The sequence below is a fragment of the Cetorhinus maximus genome, chromosome 26 (genome assembly GCF_964194155.1).
Source record: "Cetorhinus maximus chromosome 26, sCetMax3.hap1.1, whole genome shotgun sequence".
Lineage (NCBI taxonomy): Eukaryota > Metazoa > Chordata > Chondrichthyes > Lamniformes > Cetorhinidae > Cetorhinus > Cetorhinus maximus.
In genome coordinates this window covers 30,979,764-30,993,838 of record NC_135904.1, presented here as the reverse complement: position 1 = coordinate 30,993,838, position 14,075 = coordinate 30,979,764, and the positions used below count along the sequence as shown (strand labels likewise).

Sequence of the window (14,075 nt, the reverse complement as noted above, 5' to 3'; positions counted from 1 at the left end):
TCTTGATCTTGCAACACACTGCCTATTGGCAGAGCAAGCGCTATACAGCACATAGCAGATGAAAATTATTTGTTAAACATTGGCGGTATTGTTATTGTAGCATTTCCCTGGTCAGTCAAGGCAGTTAACAGGCTAATATGCTTATCGGCCTTTTGGCTAAGATCAAGTGCAGTATCTATTCTTATCAGTTTAATATCTGAAACGTCCCTCACCTGGGGGCTAAATATTAAATTGATTTTTGGGGCCGGGAGATGGAACAGGGACTTGCCCCTTAAGATGACCTCCTGGAAAATCAGCAAACGCACACAGGGGACAAACCCTTCCGGTTTGACCCGTGTCAGGATTGTTTCACCTATTACCCATTCTGAACAGATTTGCAAACCTCTCTCAATCTCTTCAATTCTGCATGTGTTTGTATGCTGGGAACCAGCTCCATCCCGTGCCACTAAAGGTCGGTGTCATTTCTGACCATCGGAATTGGGAGCCAGACTAAAGCACAGTGATGTTAAAGAAACTTCTGTCTGTAGTATTCTGACAGAGTTTCCCCTGATGTGAGTGTGTGCGCGTTAGTAAAGTGAGCCAGCTCTCAGGGATGGGTATGGGGTAGAATCGTACCGTGCTTTAGTTGGTGATGTGGATTATAGACAGATCCTCTACAGTTGATGGGTGTTTGACAAATGCCATGGGTAATGTTTGTACTCTCCTGCCTGGGAGGGCTACTATTCTGAGTATGGTGAGGGAGTTGGGGGGCGAAGAGTCTCTACAGACCTGAGTTCCCTCAGCCCACCATACCTCAATGTAATAACTATGTGATAGGTTCACTTTACAATCTTCCAAGATTCATTTCATGTTCTGGGAAAGATCTTGAGTAATTTTCAAAAGCTTTGTTATTTTGATTGATTCAAAGTTTGATGTAAGCTGAATACTGTGTTGTTGTTTGCCTGCTGTTTAATCAATCTCCTGTGTAGATTTATAACTCTCAATAAATTCACTTTTTAACTTAAAAAAAAATAATGACTCTAGATGCAGCATGAGCTTCACTGTTCCCGTGGTGTGCACCTGTTTCTCATTGATGTAATGGTGCCATGAGCCTTGGTGAAGGGTAGCCAAGCTCTCTCAGCAGCCATCCCTCCACCCTTGGGTTACCTACATGTAACAATGGCAGAAAAAAACCCCTGAAATTTAAGGTGTTGTAACAATTTTCAGGAGGTCAATGGCTGGTCTGCAGGGCTCTGTGCTCGTGGTTGCAAACCAGCAACTTGGAAAAGAATCATGAGACGTGACGAGAAAGAAATCCCTCTTGATTCGTACAAGACACAGGAATGTGCACATGTCTCCGATGGGCAACACAGATGTAAGTAATTACCCCCATGGAGTAAAAAAACACACCAGACTTATGCCATTTCATACTGGTATTACTGATAAGCAGCAAGATCATTGGCCCTGCTGAATAATATATCTGTACAGAGGAAAGTGGTCAACACAGCAGATGTTCCCGGTGCTCACCTGGGTGGAGCCTAATGCATACTAACCGAGGGTCACTGGCAATGTCAGACAGATGCAACATCTCATTAATAGGTCTTTCTGAAGGTGCACAGAACTCACACACAGTCGCGCTGATAAGCCTCAGTCTCCTTAGGTACATCTCTTTCACCATTCTGAGATAGCTCTGCCTGGTACGGGGATAGTGAACCTTCACATTGTCTAACAATGGGACCTCTCTGTACAACTTGCGTTCCATCTGATATGCCGATCTATTTTTGTTCTTGCTTTTTTTTTGGCAATTTCAGTGCTAATTCAGCACTAATTCCAATAAGCATACTGTAAAAATAAAAACTTGGAACTTGCAATTTGATTATTGAATAGTCCACTTTCAATTATACCATCAAGGTGACAGGGTACAGCCATATTAATTCAGTCATGGAGATTAGTCATGCTATCGCACATGCAATGCACCATAAAGTCATACAGCAGAGAAGGAACCCGTCATTAATGTCCTAGCTCTTTGAAAGAGCTATCCAATTAGTCCCACTTCCCTGCTGGTTCCTCTAAGCCCTGCAAATTTTTCCTTTTCAAGTATATATACAATTCCCTTTGGAAGGGTCTACTGAATCGGCTTGCATTATCCATTTGGGTAGTGTGTTCCAGATCATAACAGCTAGATGTGCATCAAAATTTCTCATCTCCCTCTGGAGGAGCAAAATTACTTTAAAATTTAAGGTGTTATGACAGCTTTCAAGAGATCAATGACTGACCTGTGTGATTGTGCTACTGGTCTCATGCCAGCAACTATTAGAACAGAATCATGAGACATGAAGAGAAGGAAATCCCTCTTGATTCATGCAAGACAAAGCAATGTGCACACATCTCTGATGGGCAACACAGATGTAATCAAGTACCCCCCCCACCACCACCACCACCTCCATCCTCATAACTTAACCCTCTAAACACCGGTTTCATTCTGGTGGCTCTGCGCTAAGCCCACTTAAATGTCAATATATCGTTCCTGAGGTGCAATTAGCACAATTCAATCATCTCTCAGGAAAATTTGGGAGTCAGTGTGTGGCACATAAATCATGGTACGTGTACATGAAGCAAAAGTACCATCACAGCAGAACATCACAGGAAAGAAACAGCACAAGTACACATCGATAAAATAATGGCTCAAAACCATTAGGATCACAGTTACTTCCTAAAATTTCAAAAAGAGATACTGGTACACAACATTAAAAAAAATGTGCATTAAAACATGACAAGCAGGACTCAGACAGCATTAAAATGATTTAATGCTATGTAATACAGGAAATAAAACATTTACATTTATATAGCACCTTTCACAACCTCAGGACAATCATTTCTCAGTCAACGATGTGTTAAGTGTCACCACTGTTGTAATATAGGAAACACAGTAGACATTTTGTGCACAGCAATCTCCCACCAACATCGATGAAATAAATACAGAAAATGCTGGAAAAACTCAGCAGGTCTAGCAGCATCTGTGGAGAGAGGAACGGAGTTAATGTTTTGAGTCCATATGAACCTTCTTCAGAGCCATCTGGAGAAGGGTCATATGGACTCGAAACATTAGCTCTGTTCCTCTCTCCACAGATGCTGCTGGACCTGCTGAGTTTTTCCAGCATCTTCTGTTTTGGTTTCAAATTTCCAGCATCCGCAGTATTTTGCTTTTATCAATGAAATAAATGACTAGATGACTTTTTTTTGATGGTGTTGATTGAGGAATAAATACTGGTCAGGACAACAGGAGAACTCTGTTATCCTTACGTATTGCTGAACAAAAGAAAGATGCTGTTGAAGCTTTTAGTGTTGTACGGGCAGGACAGATTGACAAGAGTACCAATTCTAATGGAAACAACAATTTATACTGCATGAGGAGAGAGTGCAAGTGGACTCTGATTTGTAGAAACGTTGCCATGAAGAATGTGCCAGGGATCAGTTAACTGCCAAGCTTTTGTTTAGATTCAACCCAGGCAGGTCGACTTTGACTGGTCAAGGCATTAACCATAGGGAATGAACCAGAGAATGGCTGCCCCCCAAGCTTTTTAGCTGGAAAAGGCAATGTGTGGACATGCTGTCCTTCCTTTAAACAGTGCACTCAGGGCAGACAGGACCTCTGCTTGACATACCATCTGAAAGACAGTACTCCCCGACACTGCAGCTCTCCCTCGCTACTGCACTGATGAGACTCCTCTCTGGAGTGGGGTTTGAACCCATGGACCTTTTGACTCAGAGGAGTGCTCAATCAAGACTGTCACTGGTGAAATGCTACATTTTTCTTTCTTCCCTGTCTACTGTCTATTAAAGAAAATTAAAACCACTCAAAGGATTCCAGTTTTCTTCTGATCCAACGCAAGTGGAAGCGAATACACTATTGGCCCAATCGTCCATGGAGTGGCAATCATAGTCGGATTGCCACTCCACTCCTTTTTATTTACCTTAGTTTGGAGCTGCACGTTTCTCCTCCAAATTTCCCACCTGGGCCCTGCTGAGAAACGTGCAGTGCAGCTGCTCCTGGGGTCCTTCCTTGCAGTGCAGGGTCGTCAGGGCAGTGAAGCCACACGACCTTTTTATGGCCCTAGCTGCCATATGCCGGTCGGTTTAAACGTCCCAGCCACTTTGGCAAGCTAGAAGAGAAGGTAAGTGCGTAAGGTAAATGGGCAGGGAATAGGATGAATCGGGTGGTCAGAGGATGGGGGGGTTGTCGGATGGTCGGTAGGGGGTGGGGGTTAGTTGGGTGGTCAGGGGGTTTGGGGTGCACCAGAATACCCTTTTGAAGTTGAAGTAGTAACTGTGATCCTAATGGTTTTGAGCAGTTGCTTTATCAATGTGCTTTTGTGCTACTTGTTTCCTGTGATTTACTTTTGCTACATGCACATGTACCATGACTTGCTACCCCCAAGATTTCCTGAGATATGACTGAACTGTGGAGGGGTGTAGAAAGAGGGGGGGGGGGGGTAGTTGGTGTTGGGGAGGTGAGGGGTTAGTTGTGGGGTGGGAGAGATTAGTTGGGGTTTGGGTGATTGGGAGTAGCCTGGGTTTGGGGAGTATTGGGTGGTCAGGGGTTGAGGGGCATTCGGGCAGTTAGTCGGAGTGGGGGGGTCAGGAATTGGACATTAGTCATGGGGTGGAGGTGGTCAGGGAGTAGTGGAGGTTGGGAGGTGGGGGGTAGTTGTGTAGTTGGGGGTTTAGTCGGTGGGGGCTGGGGAGATGAGCGGGTGAGGGGTAGTCATGTGTCGGGGGTGGGGGGCGGATCAGGAGGTGGGGTAGTCAGGTGGTCGGGGCGTGGGCGGGTAATCAGGTGGGGAGTTACTCGGGCAGTTGGGGGGTGGGGGAGCTAGTTGGGAGGGGTTCAGTGGGGTTCTGGGTGGGCGGTTTAGTCAGGGGGTGACAGAGTGGGGAAGGGGGTGGCCAAGGTGTCAGTCACCCAGGAGATAGAACTGGTTTTAATCCTTCTAACTTTTCCTGTGTAACTATTCTGCTAAGAGAATTGGAAGCAACTGAAGTAACCTGCTTTAAATCGGAGTTTCAGAGGGTTTCAGGTGCAGGGGAATTGCCCAGTGGAAGTTGAAACTTCCCGGAAAATTTCCCATGCAGGGGGACTTCCAGGGGGCTCCCCAGTGCGTTTTCCGGGATACCACCAGGGTATAAACCTCCGGAGAATGGAAGAACTGGGTCCATATTTTAACTTTTGCATTGATTTATAATATCCCTGCAAAAACAAAGGACTGCAAACTCACCTGAGGAGACTGAAAAATGGCTTCTATCAAGTATTAAACAAGTCTTCCATATTCTCAGTCTTTTCATGTTCCAGATTAATCTTCAACCTGCTGACAACATACAGCAGCAGCCTGACTTTCTGTACCGAACTTCACCTAAATGCCAAATTCTCTTCACATTTATCTAATAAAGTCTTTGCATTGAATCAAAATAAATCTAGCTCATGCTTGGGACTAACAGACAAGCAATAATGTTCAAGCACATCAAAACAGCAGAACGGCTGCAACAGAAATCCATCCATTTTAATGATGAAAAACTCCACAGGTCATTCAAATTCCAAAAGTGCACTCCCATTACATGAGGTTTTGCTGCCAGGACAGAATATCATAAAATGGGTCGAGTGGTCTTACCCCTAACAGTGGACTTACATGGCTTTGACGCATCAACAAAGCTATTAACTGAGTCCCCCCCTCTTAACCTCACTGCCTCTCCGCCCACTGCCATCCTTTAAGACAGTCTGTAAAACTAGCTTTAGGTCACCTACCCTAATATCACCTTTTGAAGCTTGGTATCAAATTCTGTCCGATAACGCTGGTGAAATACATTTGGGTGTTATACTGTTAACAGTGCTATATAAATCCAAGTTGTTGTTCAGTCTTAGGGTGGAATTTTCCAATTCCCCTCCCCCACCACGTGAGTGTAATAGTGGGCTGGGGGCGGGGGGGGGGTGGGGACACAATGCAGTGGAAGCTGAAAAATCGGTTTCCTGCCGGTGTAATATGACAGCGGGATCTTGCACTCCCGCCCATCGTGGCAGGGTGCCATTCCTGCCAAAGGCCAGCGTGAAACCGATTTGCATCCTGCTAATGGAATGCAGCTGAGGGTCTGACCAGGGTTACACCCCCCCCACCCCCCCGCCACTCCCGGTCACCTCCACCGCCAGCAGGAAATCACGCCATCCAGAACAAGTCTGGACAAACATAGCGTCTACATGTTGGCAGTTAAAATGATGCTCGGCACTTAACTGTCAGTCACCATCAACTGGTACATTCTCCATGGCAACGCCTCTACCAGTCAGAGTCCACTTGCCAACCAATCAGCACTCTCTTCTCATACAAGAACAAGTTTTTGCTTCCCCTGACACTGGTATTTTTGCGATTGTCCTGATGAGTGCAAGACGAAAAGCTTCAACAAAATGTTTTTTTCCATCTTATATCTTCAACAGTGGGTCAGCTCTGTCCGTGCGCCTTTTAAAAATGGCGCTCGGGTATGATGGAAGAATGCAAACTATCCGGCTCATCCTGCCGCGCCATACGCCAGGGAATCCCCGGCTGCACAATTAATGAGGCCGGGGTTATGCAAATTCCCAGCGGCCTTCTCAGCAGGAAACACTCCCCCTCCACGCCACGGGATTTAGTCCCAGGATGGAAAAGTCCACCTTTAGTTTCCTCCCCCCAACCCCAAATTGTCTACCTCTATTTATCTGCTTGAATTTGCTCAAATTGGAAAACAGCCACTCTATAAACTTAGAGTCTTGCTCCCTTACCTTGCCCCGTGTTTGATGCAGAGCACCACTCCTCAAGCTATAGAACCAACTGTCTCTCTCTCTCTCTCTCTAATGGAGAGTGCTGCCTACAAGCCTTCATGGACTATGGCTAATTTCTTTACCTTGCTCACTCTGTAGACTGTAGCCTCATCAACAAAACAATGGGTGTCAATGTTAATCGCATCCAGGAGTTTACAATCAACAAGAGCTGAGGCAAATTACACTTCCCTACATAAATAATCCAAAAAGACAACTATCCATACATTCATAACTTTGAGGAAGCTACATTCCTCATTTAAGCAGCTCAGCAGGTATGTCACAATAAGGCATTTTCTCAATCTGGTTGGACAAGCTGAAAAGAACACAAGAAATGTCAAGAGCGACTCAAATTATGTTCTATTGAAAATCAAGAATCTTGATTCATTTCTGGAGCTACAGACTAGAAACTTCACAGTTCGTTGGTTTGTTCTGAAGCCAAAGCCCAGCCAACTGCAGTAATTAAGAGTTTGTCATACAATTTCTGGAATGAAATTTTAAATATTTAAATGCTTTGTGCCCAATTTTTATTCATTTGACTGGATTATTATGTGATGCAAATATTGATGCCTGGCCTTAGATTTCACAGCGCTTTTGAGCAGCTATGGTCCACAGTTGTCCTCTAAGTCACAAAGCGCCCTGAGTCAGATGTATACCATCATTCCTTCATGACAAATCAGCCAAAAGTCCTGGAATTTCTTACCCAACACAATTATGGGCCACCATCAGCACAGGTAGTGAGTGTAGTGGCTTAAAGGAGAAGAGCCACCAGCCACCTTCTCAGGAGAATAGCAGTGTTCAACAAATATGGCCTTGGTAGGTTTGCCCGTATCCTGTGAACAAAATGATCAGGGTGGCCAACGGTTTAAAAAAAAAAATGCCCTTCCCAGTTTCTGCGCTTAATTAGAAGTGTGAGCAAATTCTGCTTGTGGGTTTTATGGAATACCATCCTAATTTGGATAGAACCCTTTTTGATTGATTTGTCAGTCAACTGCATCTATCCAGTTGAACTCGTAAAGTGAGCATATCAGGACTCTCCAACATGCTAGGTTTCCCATGCCTGAAACAGACCTGAAATACCATTGTCAAGTCAGCCAAGGTACTGCCAAGTCTCTAGGGACAAAGTACAATCACGGATTGTATATTTTATGTATGTTGACCTGGACATTTGTGCGTGTAGGCCATGGTGATGTGGCCTGATAAGTTCTATGTGAAGATTTTAATTTGAAAGCTGCAGCAACTTAGATTCAGTAGACTGAAGCTTTAGACAACACATGTTTTAAGACACTTCTGTGTATTTGGAGTTTTGATCCAATAATGTACCTACAGGCATTTAATTCAACAGCTCTTCGCGTTATAACCTCCTTCCTACCCTGCCCCTCAAGGTTCTCCTATTTCCAATAGGTTGTTGGGGCATTCTGAAATGATGCAAAAGGGTTTCACTGGCCGTTAAGAGTCTAGTCTACCATCCCATTGAAGCGTGGACAACATGCAGATTCTACAATATCCCTAACAGTCTTCTTCATGGAGTCAAATTAGTTTTCCAATGGGCTGTATGGGCCCCTGGTAAATTCTTCAGGCTTAGCTTTGTTTTCTCAAATGCAGAAGGCCATTGGATTAGAGGGTGGAATCTGTACTAAGAAATCATTACCAGGTCAAAACCAGTCTGAGGTAGAGGTGTTTTCTTGGATAATGATTCAAAATAGCTCCGATGCCTATTGGGGACACTTTTTGTTTGCTTTGCCTAACTTTAAGGGATTGGGTTTCATGTTACGTAGTGAGCACGGCTATCTCATGACCGGTGTTTCAAGTAATATCAAGGCCACTAAGATTTGAGCTATCTATTGAAGATATTCTACATTACTATACCAAAAGTTAACCTTCCTGGAGGGACTGGGTGCATTCAGTCTTTAGTTTACCTGGAACTCTGTCTTAATGGGTCATATATGTCTTGTCAGTTCTTTCAATGTCAATAGAATTAGTGAGCTCTCAGGCGGAGGAATGAAAAGATTCCTTAGTGCCAGTTGGTGTTTACAATATGCAAAGTTCATGAACCACTCCCTGCCTTGCACAACTGAATCTGTTTAATTCTTGGCACTGTCTCCTCAGCAACAAACTCTAGTGATGCATGTTCTGCCAATTTGGCTACATATCTTGAGATCAGTGTGTCAACCTTGGCACAATGGTAACACTTGTCTTTCAGCATTCAAGTCCCACTCCAACATATGAGTGCATAACCAGGCTTAGACTTCAGTGTAGCACTGAAGGAATGTGGCAATGTGGCATTATTAGAGCGCTGTCATTTGGAAGATGCATTAAACCAAGGCTGTGTCCCCTTGCATATAGGTGAATGCAAAAGTTTCCGTGACACTATTCAGCATATTTGCACACAGCAAAGTCCCACAAGCAGCAGTCAGATGAATCAAGTAATTGGTGGCACTGGTGGAAGGGCAAATGTTGATCTGGACACCAGAGAGCTTTGCACTGTTCTTCCAATTGCCCACTTGAATCATAAAAAGTGCCTCAACTTAAAGTTCCTCCAGGAATATAGCACTCCCACCAGTACAACACGAAAATGTGAGGCTAGATTATGCATCGAAATCCTGGAATGGGAGTTGAACTCACAGCCTTATGATTCAAAGACAATAATACCAAGTAACAATAATACCAAGGCTGGGCCAAGCTGATAACAGTGAGCCTTCAAAAGCAAGAGAAGAATTGTTTTGATACCTTGGGCAATAGGGGCTGAATCATTATGCAGAGAGTATTAGCTAAAAGTGCAAGCTAAAGGTAAATGTTTAATTTTGTCAGTTGCATGTGGCAGATATGTGAAAAGAGAATCATCAGCAGATGGTCGACTGTAAACCGGTGCCAAAGAAAACTTGCTCTCCTTGGGAAGTTGAAAATCTTTGAAGCATTTTTAAATTTTGCCTGTGCTACTTGCTGACCAGCTATTGTAGACACTGGAAACCTGAAATAAAAACAGAAAACGCTGGAAATACTCAGCAAGTCAGACAGCATCTGTGGAGAGAGAAAATCAGTTAACGTTTCAGGTTGACAACCTTCAGGGAGAACGTACCATTTTGACAAAAAGGCCATTAACCCGAAACATTGACAACATTTTCGGTGGTAATGAAGGTTGAACTGTTGACGTTTGCCAACATTTACTCCCCGGCAATTGGAAGAAACTTCAGGAGTTTCCACATGCCCAGCACAAAGTGGAAAACCAGAACTTGCTGTCGGTAATTCTAGCTCCTGCAGAGAGTACACTGTTGACATCCTCCCAGAATGCAATACCTAAACAGTGAATTGACAAAAACTTCCACTCATATTATTAGCCTCGCTGAAAAACTCTTGAGAAAGTTACACCTCATTGAATTAGGTATACCTGGGTTTCTAACTTCATAATTTTTACAGACCCTGAAATACTAATTTTATATTTGTTCAATGTCAAATTTCTCTTCTGATAAAAAATTCCACTTTTTTTTATACTTCCAGCTGAATTTTACAGTGGAGCTGGTGTCCGCTCCCCTCAGAGTAAAGCCGCGGACGAGTCCACTTGCTCTTGGCTGGCTCATTCTACAGTCATTTAATGGCCATCTGGCTTTTAATGGGTTTGAGGCGGAACTCTTCCCCCGTCCCCCCCTCCCCCAACCAGCCTGGCCAATAGACTGTCAGCTTTTACTGGGCAGCCTGTATGCTTGGCGTGGGCCTCTCCCATTCTGTTAAAAATCCTAGCGGCAACAAGAGGAGCTCCTTAAGTGGACATTAGTAGGCTATTTAAGGGTTTCAATCGGCCCTCGGGCAAATGGGCTATGTAGGTGGGTGGGAGCAGACAGACAATGGGCTTGGTGCTGCCGCTGTGGTGTCCATTTTTACACCCGCCCAACTGTCATCTCAGCCTCGAGGGACTGAAAATTCAACCCTTCATCTTTATTGTAGCTTCTACCTAAATCCAATCATAATCATTTATTTCACTCTCTGAAAATATAAACCAAAGCGAAGGGATTCCGTGCTTTTAATTTCCCGGGTTTGCTGTGTGTGAGAATATTTAAGTTTGATTACCCTGCTTGCTGACCGCACTGCTACTGGACGTTTGGGGATTCCCTTGACCCGGCACCAGGTTTAAGATGCTGTTAGAAAAGGGGAGATCTGTGTCACGGAGATGGCTCCTAGGATGCATCCACTGACATGAAAACATCTAGCTGCAACAGTGTTAATTTCTTTGGAAAGATATTCTCGATCCAGATGTTGTTTGCAGGTTATATTGCAGCAGGTGGCACAACTCCATGATGACCTGTCTTGTAGGAAGCAGAGGTATTGATATAAAGGACATCACTGACATGTCCAGTACCAGTCCCAAGGTAGTGGTCAAATACCAAAGAGATAGATACATTTGTTGGTCATGCACAAATGCTTATCTTGTCTTTGTAACATAACTCCTGAAGGAATAACGAGCCTCATAATATCTATATCATCTTATTTTTCTCATTATTCTTTCACTGTCGTGCCAAGCAAAACAAGAGGTGACCCATTTCTAACAGACTGTGCTCCCGACTGTCTCTGTTACGAATTCCTTTTTACGTGAACATGTCATTAGTCTGCTCACAACTCCCGGCCAGGGTAATTGACATGACGTGGGGTAGGGTGTTGTGCAGGAATGAAAGAATAGAGCGGTCACCACTCCATTTCCATCGGACACAAGGAATCCACCGGAAGTCAACCGAGTCGCCGACTGCCCCTCGGGTCAAGGATGAGGTCTGCTCAGGATTGCAAGTTTCTTCCGTGGGTCATGCGACTGAACAGGCCAATTCTCAACTTGCAGATCTTTGAACAGAATGCACCACAGATAATGGGAACCGGAGTGCAGGATTTGCTTCCTTCCCTTTCTTTCTCTGTCAGCACTCTGCCTGACCATTAAGGTGTCTGTGCTCAAAGCGTGATGTAGCCTGATGGACAAGTTGTCACCATTTTCATCGATTGGTAGCAAGCTCCTCCCAAATCATTAACATCAATGATGCCAGGAGGAAAGCTTCAGAGTGAAGCAGAATTCAAAGCTCAAAACACCCGTCACTGCTTACTTACCTCTTTGTATGGAGCTTTTTAAAAAAAAAATTCCAGCAGCAGCTAGTATGAATAATGATGGAAAGAATTAGCAGGAGAAAAAACATACAAAATCCAATAGCTATTCCTTCTGGTCCTGTGCCAAACTCTTCGGCTGCAACCCGCATGAATCTTCTGTTCCACCCTCCTTCTTTTCTGACATGCAATTACTGTCTTTACTAAACCAAAGCTGACCTTTTTTCACATACCATTAGCCACCAACTCTAATCTCTGTTTTCATCACAAAAAAACCTTCCTCCATTTTGTTTGACCTTTGTGACCAGCTTTGGAATTTATCCTGTCAGGCAATCCTTTGGACTCACAGTGAAATTCTGATCCTGACAGTATTCCTCCCTCACATGGTTCTGAAGATGTATGCCTCCAAATTATTATTTTTTAAAAAAATATATACAGTCCCCAGTGCTTCACAGATTTCCTGCTCCCTATGTTGCTCAGCCTTTAACTCCAAGTCTATTTTTGCCAAGACTTCTGAAGTATGCAATTCCTTACCGCTTTCTGTCTTTCCTACAGTCATCAGAATTTTAAAACTCAAACTTGGCATGATCTAGTCACTACTTCCTGATTTCCATAACCTTTCCAGCATTACTCAAAGGGACCCTCAGCTGCGGTCAGGTAAAGTTGAATAGAATTTTTGGAGTCGCTTGTGAGGTTTTCATCCTAATAAATATGAAAGCTTTGCTGCGCTGCGCACATTTTCACAATTTTCTTTGCAGCGGCCAAAACTGAAGCAGTTTAACTTTAAGAAATGATTTTCTGATAGGACAGGAGATGGTCAGTCTTGAATAATTATATTCTACGGGCGGGGTAAGGGAGCAGTGGGATTCACAAGTTAAAAATAGGGATCTGTAACAGAGTGTGGTTATATTTAACAACAAAGGTCTTGCAGATTTGCGGCAAGAACAGTTTCGCCTGGTATAAAAGGTCAATTATATGCTGCAGGGAGCCAAAAATCAGTTCGAACTTTGTATCTCAATTCCTGCATACCCCAACTAGGCTACCCATCTTTTTATCAGATATGCAAGTCAGAACATATGAATTAGGAGCAGGAGTAGGCCACTCGGCCCCTCGAGCCTGCTCCGCCATTCAATAAGATCATGGCTGATCTGAATATAACCTCAACCCCACAATCCCGCATACCCCGATAACCTTTCACCCCCTTGTTAATCAAGAATCTATCTAGCTCTGCCTTAAAAATATTCAAAGACTCTGTTTCCACTGCCTTTTGAGGAAGAGACATCCAAAGACTCTCAACCCTGTGAGAGAAAAAAATTCTCATCTTTGTCTTAAATAAGTGGCCCCTTATTTTCAAACAGTGACCCCCCTAGTTCTAGATTCTCCCACAAGAGGAAACATCCTCTCCACATCCACCCTTTCAAGACCCCTTAGGATCTTAACGGTTTCAATCAAGTGGCCTCTTACTCTTCTACATTCCAGTGGATACAAGCCTAACCTGTCCAGCCTTTCCTTATAAGACAACCTGCCCATTCTTGGTATTAGTCTAGTAGCCCTTCCCTAAACTGCTTCTATTGCATTTACATCTTTCTTTAAATAAGGAGACCAGTACTGTACACAGTACTTTAGATGTGGTCTCATCCAGTGCCCTGTACAACTGAAGAATAACCTCCCTACTTCTGTAATCAATTCCCCTCGCAATAAATGATAACACTATCAGCTTTCCTAATTACTTGCTGTACCTGCATACTAAACTTTTGTGAGGTCCCATGAATCTCAGAGCTCTGCAATCTCTCACCATTTAGATAATAAGCTTCCTCTTTATTCTTTCTGCCAAAATGAACAACCTCACATTTGCCCACATTATACACCATTAGCCAGATCTTTGTCCACTTACTTAGCCTATTTATGTTACTTTGTAGCCTCCTTACATCCTCTTCACAACTTACTTTCCTACCTATTTTTGTGTTGTCAGCAAATTTAGCAACTATTCCTTCGGTCCCTTCATCCAAATCATTTCTTTAAATTGTAAACAACAACGACTTTCAGTATATAGTGTAATTGACGTCCTTAGCTGCTTCACAGGATCACTTAAATAATATTTGACACTGAGCCTCATGGGGAGATATTAAGACAAGTGTAAGAAGATCATAAAGAGCATTCTAAAGGAGGCGAGAGGAAG

The 14,075-nt window shown here is 43.6% G+C and overlaps 1 protein-coding gene and 1 pseudogene across 2 annotated transcripts in view; one reads left to right on the top strand and one right to left on the bottom strand.

Moving 5' to 3' along the window:
- adamtsl3 (ADAMTS-like 3) overlaps positions 1-14,075 on the bottom strand; it is a 601,993-nt gene that overhangs the window by 435,807 nt on the left and 152,111 nt on the right. The gene's annotated exons all lie outside the window — the stretch shown is intronic.
- LOC144668462 (U2 spliceosomal RNA) lies at positions 137-301 on the top strand (annotated as a pseudogene).